The sequence below is a fragment of the Tachypleus tridentatus genome, chromosome 8 (assembly GCF_004210375.1).
Source record: "Tachypleus tridentatus isolate NWPU-2018 chromosome 8, ASM421037v1, whole genome shotgun sequence".
In the NCBI taxonomy this organism is placed as follows: Eukaryota; Metazoa; Arthropoda; class Merostomata; order Xiphosura; family Limulidae; genus Tachypleus; species Tachypleus tridentatus.
Window position 1 is genome coordinate 144,879,960 of NC_134832.1, and position 16,158 is coordinate 144,896,117.

A 16,158-nucleotide genomic window follows, 5' to 3' on the forward strand; every position below is an offset into this window, starting at 1 on the left:
AATCTGAGGGTCGCGGGTTCGCGCCCGAGTCGCGACAAACATGCTCGCCCTCCCAGCCGTGGGGGGCGTTATAATGTGCGGTCAATCCCACTATTTGTTGGTAAACGAGTAGCCCAAGAGTTGGCGGTGGGTGGTGATGACTAGCTGCCTTCCCTCTAGTCTTACACTGCTAAATTAGGGACGGGTAGCACAGATAGCCCTCGAGTAGCTTTGTGCGAAATTCCAAAACAAACAAACAAACCAGGTGAGATCTTGAACGAGGTTTCCCGCTCTGCTGTCGGTGATTTCTTCAGGTGGCCACCGCTGTAGTAAGGGTCTTTGTAGTCAATCGGACTGGTAACGTGTTATGTATTTTTTCAGCTGTATTAGTTGGGGAAGCCTATCTATTCAAACTTTCCTTTTTTACTTTGAAAGAACATGTCTGTATCTTTCTCACTCTCGCCAACAAAAAACATCCTCATTAGACATTGACTTGGTTAGTAAGTTTGTTTTGAATTTCGCGCAAAGCCACACAAAGGCTATCTGTACTAGCCGTCCCTAATTTAGCAGTGTAAGACTAGAGGGAAGGCAGCGAGTCATCACCAACCACTGCCAACTCTTGGGCTACCCTTTTACCAACGAATAGTGGGATTGATGGTAAATTATAACGCCCCCACGACTGAAAAAGCGAGCATGTTTGGTCCGACGGGAATTCGAACCCGCGACCCTCAGATTACGAGTCGAACGCCTTAACCCCTATCCATGTCGGGCCTTTAGATAACAGTGGTCAAGAGGTTAACTTTAAGGCAGGTATGCCTTAGTTATAATATAATTCAAAATTTACAGGATATTTGGTGATTTTTTTGCGTGTTTATTATTTTATGTTCTTAAAGGGATATTTGAAATCGATGAAAAATGCTTAATTACAAAAAAAAAGTAAGTTTAAGTGTGTTTGGCTGACAGCAAAAAAGGAAATAATCCAAAGTAAGTTTCTTGTTTTTTTATGTACATTTATTATTTGTTGCTATACAAGTAAGTAAAATTACAGATTCGAAATTTAGTCATTCTAAATAAGGTTAATAAGTGGAAAATATTACAATGTCACTTTGGGTATGCTCAATAATCGAACGTATATTACGTCGTTCGGTATGGTATAAATTGCTTGAGCTACACGTTCTTCGTGTAATTTACAGCTTCTGACCAAGTATTATTAGTCGGACGGGTTTGAAAGAGAAATACATATGTATTGCTAATCGTTGTTCCTAACTTAGCGTTTGTCTATAACTACATCATGCTTATGGCGACCGCTTCCCTCACTGCATTGACATGCAAAGCTTAAATTTATTTTTTCAATTGACAAGAGAATAGGCTTGAATAATTTTGATATCTAATTTGTAGGATATTATACATTATATATTATATTATTCATTATGCATTATATTATACATTAAATTGTTACTAATTAATCACACTGTTATCCATCTTTCAAAATGTGACGTACTTAATAAATGAAAATATAGAATTATACTGTTGTTGAACGGCCCTAAGCATGACTGAAATGCTCAAAAAATTACTTTTTGCACATTTTGATAAAAATAGCTCAGAGTTTGGCGTTGAATGAAATCATGAGTGCAACAAAATAAGCCTTCTTAAAGTCCACGAATTAATTTCAATTGATAGAAGAATGGCCCGGCATGGCCAAGCGTGTTAAGGCGTGCGACTCGTAATCTGACGGTTGCGGGTTCGTATCCCAGTCGTGCCAAACATTCTCGCCCTTTCAGCCGTGGGGGCGTTATTATGTGACTGTCAATCCCACTATTCGTTGGTAAAAGAGTAGCCCAAGAGTTGGCGGTGGGTGGTGATGACTAGCTGCCTTCCCTCTAGTCTTACACTGCTAAATTAGGGATGCCTAGCACAGATAACCCATTTCAACAAACGATGCAGTGACAAGGTTGGTGAATTTATTGATGTATTTTCAGATGGCTGATTGGGGTGAACAGTGATGACTTAGCACTATATAGAGACAGTGACGACAACCAATAAAAAAAACTGCGACACCATTTTCCTTGGAGCACTCGGGAGATCACAAGTGCTGAAATACAGTGGATGTTAAAGGGTGGAATCCTACTATTTTTATAGAGTACTCTGACGTCTCTAATAATGATCATCATAAGGAATATACACCAAACTTTTGTTGATTTGAGAATGGCAGATTTAGTGAGTACATTTTTGCCTTCTTTTTTTCTTTTTTTTTTACTGCAAGTGGATGAATTTCTGGATGCTTTAAAAAGTTTCCATTGAATTGACGCCCTGTATCTGGCATCTGGACGCAAACAATTCGAGATGAGTAGTTGAAGCAAATACGTATATGGCTGCTAGTATATGACTAAAGTACAGTTAATAACATGCTTAATAACATGTTATTATGTAGAAATTCTTTGTCAGGCCATTTGTTCCACCAAATGACCCAACTATTTCCAAGAAGTTAGTTTACACTGAAGGAACTGCAATGGGAAATATGTCTGGTTTATTTTGATGGTATTTTGGTGTTTAGCTAGACTTTCTATCCTGCATCTAAGAGCTTGAAAATGATATTCCAGTGGAAATGAAAGGGAAGCTTAAACTAAAACCAAGAAAGTGTTTACTCATAAGAGTTTATTGGTCATATTATGGGGATAGGTGGAGTTTTAAAGTAGCTAGCTAAAATAGCTTTGGTGAGATAGTGTCCTTGGCTTATGATAAGTGAGAAAATTTGAAGTATTCTTAGTCTTGCATCATACTACTGACAAATTGTAGGCAACTTCTCGAAGACAAAAGTACCGTTATTAATTCTCATGAAAACGGAGGCTCATTCTGCAGGTACTCAGGAATATAATCACACTTTCCGATTTTTGAAACCACCTTTATTAAATGCTTTACTGATGGCCTACCCCTGTCAAGACCGTTTCTCTTGGACACCAATGCCAGCGACAAATTCCAGGATTGTGTGATACATATAATCACGTATACTAGATATATGCAAATAGTTTCCAAAAGAAGATATTGTATGACAAAGAAGAGACTACTTGCAATGGTTGTTTTTTGTCAAGCATTATCACCACTAGTTGTGTGGTTGGATATTCCCTATTCAGGTAGACCATGCTGTATTAATGTGCTTAGAAAACTTTAAAAACCTGGGAGGGACGACAGGATGTCAAATAATGGCAGAGCAAAAATATGACTATCGTACTTAATTACAAAGGCTTGTGAACTTGAAATTAAGATTAAACTATCTTCCCACATAACGATACCTTGTCTCTTCATGAAATGTTTCAATTCTGGACACCATTTCTTTCATAGTGAGCACAGACCACAATATGATATTCCAACAATGCTCCATTTAGTGTTCTACTGAAATCTGTGACAAGAAATACTTTGAACTCTGATCAACACAAAGCCTGGAGAACACCAAACTGCAACTCACACTGGTGCTAACAGTTGGTGGCATATTTCTGACAGTAAGTGACTCGAGATGCTAAACCCTAGCATAAGCATCACAAACAAATCAGAAAACAAACTTCAACAGCTAACTGTGTTAATTTATCAAATCAGAAAACAAACTTCAACAGCTAACTGTGTTAATTTGTGAAAACATTTTAAGTATGATGAAAACTTTTACTTCATCTTATCATTCCCAGTCCAATGATTTAGCAGATCAGATGATGCAAACTAAGATGTTTTCAAAATTTCTTAATCCAAAAAGAACGAACAAGGTCAAACACTTTACATTTGTGATGATGCATACAGAATGACAAAAAGATCTACAGGCTGAATCTGATCATGTTCAGACAGGAAGTGTTATTTCATATGAACTTGACATATGAAAACCTCTCTCCTGTATATAGAGTGACTGATATTCAGGAAGGTGGCAAATTGACGGAATAAGTGCTATGACTGGGTGGTAAAAGGACACACGTTTCATTATAATGACGGGGTATGGTTTTCTTACTGTAAAAAAGTAGCTTGGATCCAACTTGATTGATTCATAAATCACACTCTGAATAACTGGATATTTAACGTACGAGTTACAACAAGAACATGTGGAAGACATTGGTAAACTGTACCACAAATAGGTCTTTGGTAACTAGTTTCATCAGGAGTCTAGAGAAGAAAAATAATAAGGCATAAGAGAATGGACACACCTGACAAAGGAGTAGCTGTTTCTTGGTTTATAATGAACGAAATGAGGAAATGCTGGAAATGAAGGCTCAGACCGGTGGTCAAGATGCTGATGTCAGCCTCTAAAATTCTGTTCCATAATTGTGACGGATCCTCAGATTTATGGTAATCAGATAGTCAAATGATTTCTGGTTAAAAAGGAATCACAACTCTTGCTTTCACCTAATTTAATAGTGTTGAAAAGTACTGTAAATGCACTGCATTGTAGAGTTAATGATTGTCACTCTCTTACTGATATACTTATATATAGGATCACAGTGAATAACGTTTATTCTGGTCCACAAGCTTTATAGATTCCGTAAACCACATCATTGATTATTTTCAGCGCAACATATGCCTCTTTCCAACATCTATTTAACTTTCTAGTTTGTCTCTTCTTGTAGTGAGGATTGTTATAACCACATCATGTCACCTTGATAGATTGTTTTGTTTGAATTTCACGCAAAGTTACGCGAGGGCTTTTTTCTGCGCTAGCCGTCTTTAGTCTAACAGTGTATGACTAGAAGGAAGGCAGCTAGTCATCACCACCCACCGCCAACTCTTTAACGAATGATAGTAAGAACTTCTCCTACCTCACACTAGTTACTTGGTGTTAGCCGATTCTGTATAGTCAGTTTTTAATTGGTGTGTAGATACTTCTCTGTATAGTGTGCCTCATGAGAAACTCTTTTGTTGATGAAATAATTTAGACTTTTGTGGTATCATTTTGAGGTTATCTTTGCGCAACAGGTCCAGAATTTTTCATATCCTGTCATAAACACAATCAAAGATTTTCTTTTTTATGATGCCCGACAGCGGTATGTCTGCGAACTTACAACATTAAAAATTGGGTTTTAATACTTGTGGTGTGCAGACCATAGATAACCCAATATGTAACTTTGTGCTTTATCACAAATAAACAAACACTTGTGTGTTTGTCATCAAGCAAATGAATGTGATGTTCCAGGGTGGTTCAGAGAACGAAGAGTCTATGACTCTGAAGTATACAATATGCTTTATATATTCTATACGGTAGCATGATACGTTTCCAAAGACCATTTGAGCTGTTTTTTCCCTACTTGTTTTTCCGACTTGAACCTACTAATATCTGCTTTTAAGATCTAATGTTGAAAATAATTTCAATCCAAATACATCATTTAAGGTATAGTTCTTGTAAGGTGGACAGATAATATGTTTCTTAGTTAGCTCATTTTTCTTCTAATAATTCAATCAAAACCTTGTGCATTCTTCACACTTACAGAAAGTGATGACAAGTACTTGGTTCTGTATCTTCGTGATGACAAGTACTTGGTTCTGTATTTTCGTGATGACAAGTACTTGGTTCTGTATCTTCTCGTTCCTTCGTGTCTTCCATATGTTTAAAAGAGGGAAGGTAGCTGATCATCACCACCCACCATCGAATCTTGGTTTACGCTTTTACCAACTAATTGTATAATTGACCATTACACTAAAACGTCCCTACGACTGAAAGGATGAGCATGTTTTATGTGACGAAGATCCGAACCCGTGATTCTCAGAATACGAGTCGAGTGCCCAAGTTTCGCTTGTTAAGCATTGTTGAACTATACTATAAGCCTTGAAAGATAAAATTGTTATTAACGCTTAGTAATCGGGAAACTACAGATATTTGACAAGGAACATTTATTGATTTCGAACACTACGAACCGTTCAACTTCAGATGTTAGTATTTCTATAAGAACATTGAATATCTTCCTCGGTAAAAAAGTGAGCATGTAAACCTCGTTATGGTAAACAATAAAACACAGAGATAACTAGCACTCCTGTCATGTAAAGTACACCTGTGTATCAATATTAAAGTACTTTGTGCCTTGGGGACCTGATCCGAGGATAAATTATTCAGCTTCAGACCAGATAGAAGATTGATTATTGTTTGTTTTTAATCTTGTTTTGTGTATAAACCAATATTTTAAATAACTCTTTGTAGTAACTGTTATTATAAATTCGAACCTTAAACACCGTTTACTATAAAATATGAAATATTAGAGCCAATTTTGTTTGCACACGTTAACACTACGATGACTCTCATCTGCGACATCAGGACCTTCTCGCACTAGTCCAGACACATTATCACAAAACCAATTCCAGAGTTTAACTGTCCAGTTCACTGATCAGTCAAGAAACTGCCAGACTATAATGAATATATACTATGGAAGCCTGTGTGTGTGTTTCTTATAGCAAAACCACATGGGGCTATGGAAGGCATATCAGGCTTACTTTAAAATAACTTCCAGAATGAATGGGTTGAATAATGAACAATCTATTCTTCTTACTGGTTAATTACAAGAACGTTTACTCACGTTAAACAAGCTTCCAGTTTAGAGCTACAACAACTATTAAGGCTTTTCCAGTTATCTTACCTAGATGCTTCACTAAACAACAAACTAAATAATTAACCACTACTTCTGTATTAAGCTTCTCAGTTCTTAACGATCCATTCGTACTAGATACACATACCATTGATTTTGTAGTGAAAGCAGGTTTTCGCAACATATACTTAAAACAAACAAACAAATATAGGATTGGTTGCGATAGTAAGGCAATAAATAATGAAGGAAGGATGTATACGACTCAAAGAGCTACTAAATAATGTGATAATCCTAAGTTATTTCCATTATTACTCACATGGACAAATGTAAGTTTTGTACAGATCATGCAGCCCCGATATGGATGATGATTTTTCAGAATATAAAAGGCTAAATAGCAGGATTTCCCCAGAAAATTCAAAAGTACAACTTTAACATCATTGGACAGAGTCACAGAAATGCTGCTGCATTATCCTAAAAGTATGCGTTAATGAACAACGTAAATAATATTAAAAAAGGAAGGAAGTGTGGCATAGTAAAGACAACCCACTCGAAATACAGTGAAGTGTGATCTAAGATTAGACATCTACAAGAGATGCTGAAGAACTAATGTGTTCTAACATTGAACTGTTTAATAATCAGGCAGAATAAAACAGTTTGAAACAATTTATTCAGTAAATCAAAAATAGTATAAGAAAATCCTTGTGACAAATAATTTCTGCATTTAGTCTGAAGACAAAGATGCACTTGACAAAGGACTATAATAGATACTTCCACACTTTCTACATTCTGAAGCACTTCGTCATCTCCACTGGACACTTGAGTAATAAGAATATATTAAAGAGAGTAAGAGAATTGGTATGTTAGGTTGAGTGCCAGAGATCTTAAAAGCATTGATGGAGATAGTTCCTATTGACATATTTTATTCTACACTCTATAGTAATAGTGAAAATAAATGCGTCGTGGTTGTGATGAACCATTTCACCAAATGGCTAGAAGCATTTTCTTATCTAACTAAAACACACACACACACACGTACGAAACTTCATCATCGTATCTGTTTCAATATTGGAGTGCTTATAGAAAATTTTCAGGTCAGGAATATAACCTTGAATTAGCCTTTTTTTCACAAGTTGTCAGGTCATTAGAATGAATAAGTTCAGGACAAACAGGCCTTCATTTATCTTTTAATGGCATCATGGAGAGATATAACGATTTGCAGAATGAAATAAGGAAATGTGAGATAAAATCTTTATTGAATAATAATGCATGTCGTCTGTAGCTTCATGCATTATTATTCAATAAAGATGCCACATGACATTGACAGGATTTCTCATTCATTAGTTTTGCTGCATATTCAGTGTAAAGCTATGCTAAGTAACCATACTCCAGATGAAAGCTCATATAGTCCAATGGCATTTTACACAAGTATACTTAACTCTGCAATAAATTAAAACGTCACTATTATGTTAATGCTGGTAAGATTAGATTCCATTGAAATGATATGGTTTGTCTTAAAGTTCTATACCTTTGCAAGCAATGCACATGCATGTGAATTATAGTAAGAATGGGCCAGATGTGCAGTAAAAATTAAAATCTCAAACACACTATAAACAGCGTGTAAACAAGACTTTACAGGACACTTTACACACACTAACAAGCCACCAAAGCACCTGTGAAATTCAGTTGGGTAAAAATAAATTTTACAGAAACCACAAATTTGTAAACCTAACTGACTGACTAAAGTTGTTGAAAGACATATCTCTATCCTATCTACACTACATGCAAATATAGATTCCCACGACTGATAATCATGATAATAAAGGCATTAATAATTACCGTTATGTTCCGCAACTTCGAACTAACGATACACTAGTATCCATATTGTATAATTATATCTCTTTGTAATAGATTAAAGTCTTTGTAGATTCAATTCTGTGTATATCTTTACAAAATTTAATAGTACTTTACTTAATATTACAAGTCTTTAATGTTCAAAAAATTATATTTCTCAGTGAAGTATTTCTAATAAAATAGAGATCTGTACACAAATATATTGAGTAGTTGTTTTGAATAGTCCGTGTATAAAGTAATTTATCTTAAAATTAAAAACACCTTTCCTTATCTAAAAAACATTAAACTTCCTTTGTGTGATTCCTATGACCTCCTAATTACACTTCAAACTTTTTTTCAGTAATACTTGATAGTTTATACGTTATTTTATCTAATCTAACTCAATATGACCGAACTCGTAACCACACACACAAAAATCGAGACTACTCTTTTTTCTTTCTATCATAACTTCATATTATAATATAAAACCGATTTTTTAAATCTTAATTATATCCAAGTTCGTAACAGTATACATCTGTTTATAATTAAATTTTATTGCCCTTCGAACCGTGACTGCGCGATTATAAGTTGTGAATCAGTCGGGTAATGTACAAGTCACGTTGCGCTATCGAGTTACATTACTTCCTGCGCTATTACAACTTGTACAAGCAGCTCACGTACGTTCCCTGTGAAATACCTTATTTTGTATTATTATTTACTTTACTTAATCTAACATCAATTAACCTAAAAAATCCTTATTTTTTATTTCTTATTTGCTTTTATAATTATACATAAAAATAAACAGGAAGTGAAATACTTATTAATCTTTTGCCCCTCGCTATTACAGCGGTAAGTCTACGGATTTACAACGCTGAAACTAGGGGTTCGATTCCCCTCAGTAGGCTGAGTAGATAGTCCGATATGGCTTTGCTATACGAAAACACACACAAATCCTCTTATTTCGGTTGTCCTAGAGAAAAGGCAGTTAGTCATCACCACCCACTGCCAACTCTAAGACTACTCTTTTACCAACGCATAGTGAGAGTGACCGAATGGTATAAATAGTGTGTGTTTGTCTTATAGCAAAGCCACAAAGGGATATCTGCTCAGCCCACCGAGGGGAATCGAACCCCTGATTTTAGCGTTGTAAATCCGGAGACATACCGCTGTACTAGCGGGGGGCTGGTATAAATACAACTTCTATATATATTATATCAAGACCATCGCGATTAAATTATCATAGGTTTGCTCAAGACGAAGTATGTGTAATTCTGAAACGTTCATTTAATTTTATGATGTGTAAATGTCTTGTTGTGGGTCTACTATTCTTTATACGAACATAATTTAAAAAAATAAATAAAATTTTATAAAGACAGTTTAAGATCGATACACACGTAACCTAGCTAACTGTGGTAATAGTCTTAATCTATTAAAACTGAATAACTTAGAAATTAAAACCTTTATCTCAACTTTAGTACAGATTATCATGATTACAGTAATTTAGTTCATATTATCGTAATTACACTAATTTGCCTAAGGAGGGATAAAAGTTTTTTTTCTAAATTTAAAATAACTCATGTTTTATAGTTCTTTCTTGTTTCAAATGCTCTTTGTAGCATTAAAACTTTCTGCATCACAAAAGCAAAGTAGGTTACGCGTACATGAATCCCTACATGTATTTGTAAAACTTTAATATTGTTGTTACACTGTTTTCTTTCCTCTTCATCAGTTATCTTTATGTGCACCAGCAATACCAACAGAGGAATTCGCGAATACTCGATACATATGGGTCGTAATCAAATTAGGTACTGTAATTACCGTGTTTCTCCGAAAATAAGACAGGGCTTATATTAATTTTCACTCCAAAATATGACACTAGGGCTTATTTTCGGGGGATGTCTTATTTTGATATATTAAAAAAATGAAGTTTCAAAGTAAAACTATTAAACTAACCATTTAAAATAAACTATTATTAAACTATTAAACTAACTGATTAATACTTAAACAAACTAGTTAACTAACTATTAAACTAATTAATAAATTATTATTTTTTTATTCCTTTCCTCTTCCTGCCACTCTTAACTAGGGCTTATTTTAAGGGTAGGGCTTATATTAAAACTATCCCCAAAAATCACACTAGGTCTTATTTTATGGGTAGGTCTTATTATCGGAGAAACACGGTATATGTTTAAAGTAGTGCTTCGTTTGTTATGTATATTAATTTCGATACAATAAAAGAGTCATTGGATTCCCAAAGAGAAGAGTTGAGTGAAATAATTAAAACGGTAACATCCATTATTTTTTGTGAGCTTGTCCGAAAAAAAAACAAAACTTTCCAACTTGGGTGTAAATTCGTTGAAATAGTGAAATTTTGATCCATTTCATAAACACATATAAAGTGATTCAGGCAACTTCATACCTATAATAGGCTTTAGTTTTGCTCAGCTGTGAAATAATCATTGTTAATATTCATATATTTAAAAGATATTTTTAGTGATGATGAGAAAACCCACTTGTAGAAAAAATATATATGTGAAAACGGTTGGTTTGGATTGTGAAGATTTTTATGCAGAGGAGCGAACAACGTTTCAACCTTGCTCGGTCAACGTCAAGTTCAGAAAGAACACCTTTATACCTATATTTAAAAATATGTATAGAAATATATATATATATTCAAACATCTAAGCGCGCCCTCTACATTACTACACTCAGTTACACAACCCCGTTCAAACAGGTGGTCAGTTATCGGACTGTTACCTCTTTCTTTCTTTATGAACCTGGCGATGGCCGAAGACGGTTGAAAAGTTGTGAGCTTAAAGCGTTTTTTTAGTGTTGTAAGTTTTAGAGTGGGTCGGAGTATTTGTTTTTTTTAAAGGATATGTGACTTGGTAATTCTGTAAATAGTGTGTTCAAATTTCACTTAAATATTAAGACACAATTAAACTTTGATGAAACTATTATGCTATAGCTACCTTAAACTTTAGAATTATATATTTTTTATTTTGAAGTGCTGGCATTTTAAATATAGATAATAATATAAAGCTTATGTGCAAAACAATTAATATTAGTCCAATATTCAGAAGTGGTAATTAGTATATTTTACCGTATTTTCTTGAACATATATGTAAACTCGTAACGTTACATTGATTAAAACATAACTCTGTTTAAGAATAAATTTTCAAGTTGTATAACACTAAAGGTTACATACTTTACTAAGGAAACATACCATTATTTATGGTGGAACATGTATGTTTTGAGAACATACGTTTTTTGTATGTTCAACGTACAGTTGATGAACTGACTGTCTGCTTTATGTCGTGCTTATCAATTTGTTAATAAGTTAAAATGGTATGAAGTCATGTGGTTTGGATTGTACTGTACGAAAGGTTATACACAGTAATGTAAATATGACATTTTTGTGTGCTGATCTAGTCTTTATAAACAACTGTATGAACATGAAGTAAAGCAGTAATTAATTAGCTAAAGTAATACCAGTTTTTACCGAAATGGGCTATTTATTGGTTGTTTATTACTAATTTGGACCATGCGATTTATTTAGTGTGTTGTTTGCTACTGAACAGAGTAGTTTCATATCTACAGTTTCCCAGTATTTTCAATTCGTTTCCACATTCTAATTTGTATAAGTGAACAATGGAAGCAAAGATCAAGTTGTGATTCATAGAGTTAATGAAGATGTTGAGACAGTTACATGTAGGAATAAATGTGTAAAAAGTATAATAATTAGTAATACTTCAGTGGTTTTCTAGTATTTTATTACTCCACCTCTAAGCTAAATGTATTTTCTAATGGTGGCTGTTACTAATTTGTAATTCAACTGTGTAATCTAGTTAATTTTGTGTTTATACAAAAAACTCAATTTCTCTATGTTCAGTGCTTTAAACTTTTTCAGGAAAACAGGTTTCAGAAGCCAAAATCAAGTTGTACAAGAATTGCATTATTTCAGAAATAGCCAAGTGTCAGGGAGATAAAATATGTTTAGTAATTAGCAATTATTGTAGTTTTTAATAACCGAGTTAATAAGATAATAAAAGTTACTATTTTTTAGGTTGACTTGTGTACTTAGTGTGCATTAGGAGTATGTTGTTAGGGATAACTTTGGAAATACATATTTGGATGTAGAACACACTAAAACTGTTTGAGAATATTATTACCATCTGAGCTTTTTTCTTTTGCATAATAACATTAATTAATGAAAGACCAAAACTTGAGGTTATTATTAGTTTGAAGTTTAGAACTCAGTATATTGGTAGTTCTAATAGGGTCATATTTCATTATCATTTTATATCTTGAGGGTAATAAGTTATCATATACATATTAATGTACTAAAATGTGTTTTAATTGTAATGTAAATGATATTTTAAAATGAGTTAGATGTCAGATTGGGATAATGCAGATTTGTATTTGTTGAAGTTTCTGCAATACATTTTAGCATGATTGAAGTTCTAACTGTCAACCTGTTTTTCTATAGTCTAGCTTCAAGCTTTGACTAGGATGTTAAGATGATGCTGTGATGTAACCATGGAAGTATCAAATGTGAAGGTTGAACCTTTTTTTGATGAAAAATGAAGAAAAAAGATTTACATTATCTACATGTAAGTATATAAAAGTACTTTTAATAATTTATAAAAGTCCTAGAAACTAGAATGTTTTTCAGTAGTTGACTGTCTTACTTCAGGTATAAAATGCCTTTCTAAATCTGAAAACTAACAGTCAATTACTTTAAAGTACTTAAATTTGTGGTTGTTTTTCTTATATTTCTGGTTATTTTGAAATTTACTTTAATTTTTTTGTGATCTTTTGTGCTCATTGTTGGAAATAATTGAAGGTGTAGGTGTAATATACATTCAGGAGTTACAAACACACTTTGTACTTGCAAGTAATTGGTTAATCTGTCATTAATATATTACATTATTAAGTAAATACACAAGTAGTAAGGTGGAAACTGAACTACAGAATTATCAGAAAGTTACATTTAGAACTGTTTGGTGAATTTGTGGCTTCTGTATAAGGGTATTGTCATTGTCCTTTGTTAATATCTTAAAATGGTTTTGATGGATGTCTTCATCGCACTCACCAAAGGTGTGTTCAAATACGTGTAACTCTTTCCACAAGAGTACCTTTGTCTGTACATCACAAGATCTTACTGAGTTATATTCAAAATTTAATTACACAACTTTATTATCATGATATGTGAATAAACTAGGTGTCAAAATATAGCTGATTATTCATCTTTTAAAATATGTTTTAATTTTATAAATAAATGTAAGAACAGTTGTCAGTTTCTCCTAGTATGAGAATTGTGATATTTGTTTTCTAGGTATTCTCTAACCTTTAATTTATCATCATCCTCCAAGAAGAGTGGAATTTATCATAAGTTACTTTATTATGATATCACTGTAATTTGGGTAAAGCGTAAATATTATAATATTCAACCTCATTTGCTCACAGAACCATAAGCTAGAAATTAGACTCGTTTAGCAATGCCTGTCTGAAACATTTTCTCTTCCACAAATTATCAGTAGTATTCTCTGATGTATAATATATTATTTATAAACAATAGAAAATCAAAATTTTACCAAGTTATATTACCTTATTTCCTGTACAGACTGAAAGTATTGTTTGTTTTACTTCCAGTTCAAACTTTATTTCTGTAGAAAACACAGCTTAATTGAATGTGATAACTTTTATCAAATACTTACAAAGCCAGCAAAATTACAATAGTTATGAGACATTGTCTGCTTTTATGTGTTGATAATCTGTACCCTTAAGTGCATTACTTGATTAGATAAATTATTTAGGGCACTAGTATTATTAGTATAAAAAAAATTGTTTCATTGACAGTTGATGACAATCAAAAATGAATACTCAAGTAAGGACTGTACTTCTTTTTTTTGTGTGTGTATTTATTATAAACATAACTAAAAGGTAAAAATTAGAAATTTTTTAGGTTAGAATAATTAAAATAAAGGAGAAAAGACATTAAAAGTTTTAGACATTTGTTCCCAAGAAAAAGTAGTCATGACTCTTCTTTCAACCTTGGAGATTCATCTGGCAATGACTACAGTTGCTTGATTATAACTGCCCATCAACTTCTAGTGACAGACAACGTTTGAGCTCAAGGAGAACTTGTTTTTCAAATGAAATTTTGAGCTTCAAACACAAGGTTTTATACAAACTCTGGTACTCTTATACAACTTCCCAAATAGTGTACACAACTACCCACAAGTAGATCTTACACTTGTTATTTTTCTACAATTGTTTCGCAATTCTCAAACCCACTTACTCATTGGTCGCAGGTAAAGTCATTAAATTAACAGCCTTCTTAATTGTATTCAAACACACATGCTTTTGAAATGGATGCTACACCAAAGTATGTATTTACTTCCTTTCTGGGTAGTTTTGTGCATTGTAATGTAAACATTTGCTGTAACTTCTCCAATGTTTCAGTGGTGCCAGTCTCTCTAATGAGGCTCTCATAACACTTCTCATTACTTTGTTAGCATCACTTGTAGTTAGCATAAATGGGAACATTTGTCAACATGTCTTTTCTTAGGCAATTACCATAATATAATCATTTTTTATACTTTTATGAATACACATCACACATCTTACTGCATATATCTAATCTGCTCAATACTTGGAGCATTTGAATGCCCAGAATGCTTCAATATGGTAACATGAACTACAACTACGTTGAGTGATTTAGAACTTGTGTGACAGGATAATTTGTTAGACACTGTTTAAGGGCAAGAAAACAATAAAATGCAAGTTGAAACAAAATTTTTAAGCTATTTAGGATAAACAACTGAAGTTTGCTGATGTAATTTGTTTTCATTCCAGAGAGAAAAAAAGGGTAGTTTAGTTTTATGTTATTTTTGTATAGTGGTTATGAAGTTTGGTATAGAATTAGAATAAAGAAAATAACAGATAAAATGTTAAGTTTTACCAGAAAAGACATTTGCATTTTATTTAGGTTTTTAGGAATTACACAAATGAAATTCAATAATTTTCATATGAAGAAAGTATTGATCTTAACATGAACATTACTCTCCACTTAGAGAAGTCAATACTATAAGTCCATATATTCAGAGAAATAGTTGGTGTAAATACTTCATTAAAGTGAGTTGTTTTTAATACAAAAGACTTGTAATGTTTACTTAAAGCTTGTCAGATTTTGTAAAGATAAACAAAACATCTTAGAAACTTTAATATGAAAATCTTTCAAGATCAGTTTGGGGCCACTGTAAAATTTACTTAGTGAGATTCCTTAATGAAAGAATAATCTAGTCATTAGTTTTACAAATGTATGCTTCATTCGTTGTGTCAACAGTTTTCTTGTAATGGAACTAATGGAACCTTGCACATAACATGGACAAATAAATTGAAAAGTACATTCAGACAGTTTTACTTGGTTTTACATAAGCAAAATTATGCAAGAAAATAAAAACAAATTTGAAGTCAGTTGAAATGTTGGGTAGAAGACAGGTACTTCACAATACAGTGCAACAAGCTAAAATGTTAAAAGGCACATCAAAAGCCATGCAGTGAAGACTACAGTTAATGAAGCCTGAAAAGGAGATATTTGATATGTGACTATGAGAATTGGAAGAATGAGAACAGTATTTTATTGATTAGTTCTATATTTCAAATTCTAAATAATTCAGAAGTTCATCAGGTGGCAATCAAGCATTGTCATTTGTTACTTTCTTTTGTTAAACAGAAACAGTTTGACAGTTTTAATAACAACCAATATGAAATGTCACTTGCATGGGAAATTTGATGT

The 16,158-nt window shown here is 33.1% G+C and overlaps 1 long non-coding RNA gene across 2 annotated transcripts in view; it reads left to right on the plus strand.

Annotated features, from left to right (window-relative positions):
- The first annotated feature begins 11,064 nt into the window (after nt 1-11,064).
- Nucleotides 11,065-16,158, plus strand: part of LOC143223684 (uncharacterized) — an 85,917-nt gene continuing 80,823 nt past the window's right edge. For both annotated transcript variants that reach the window (XR_013013043.1, XR_013013042.1), the window contains exons 1-2: nt 11,065-11,188; nt 12,844-12,967. This is a non-coding gene — a long non-coding RNA (uncharacterized LOC143223684). The remainder of the gene's footprint in view (nt 11,189-12,843; nt 12,968-16,158) is intronic.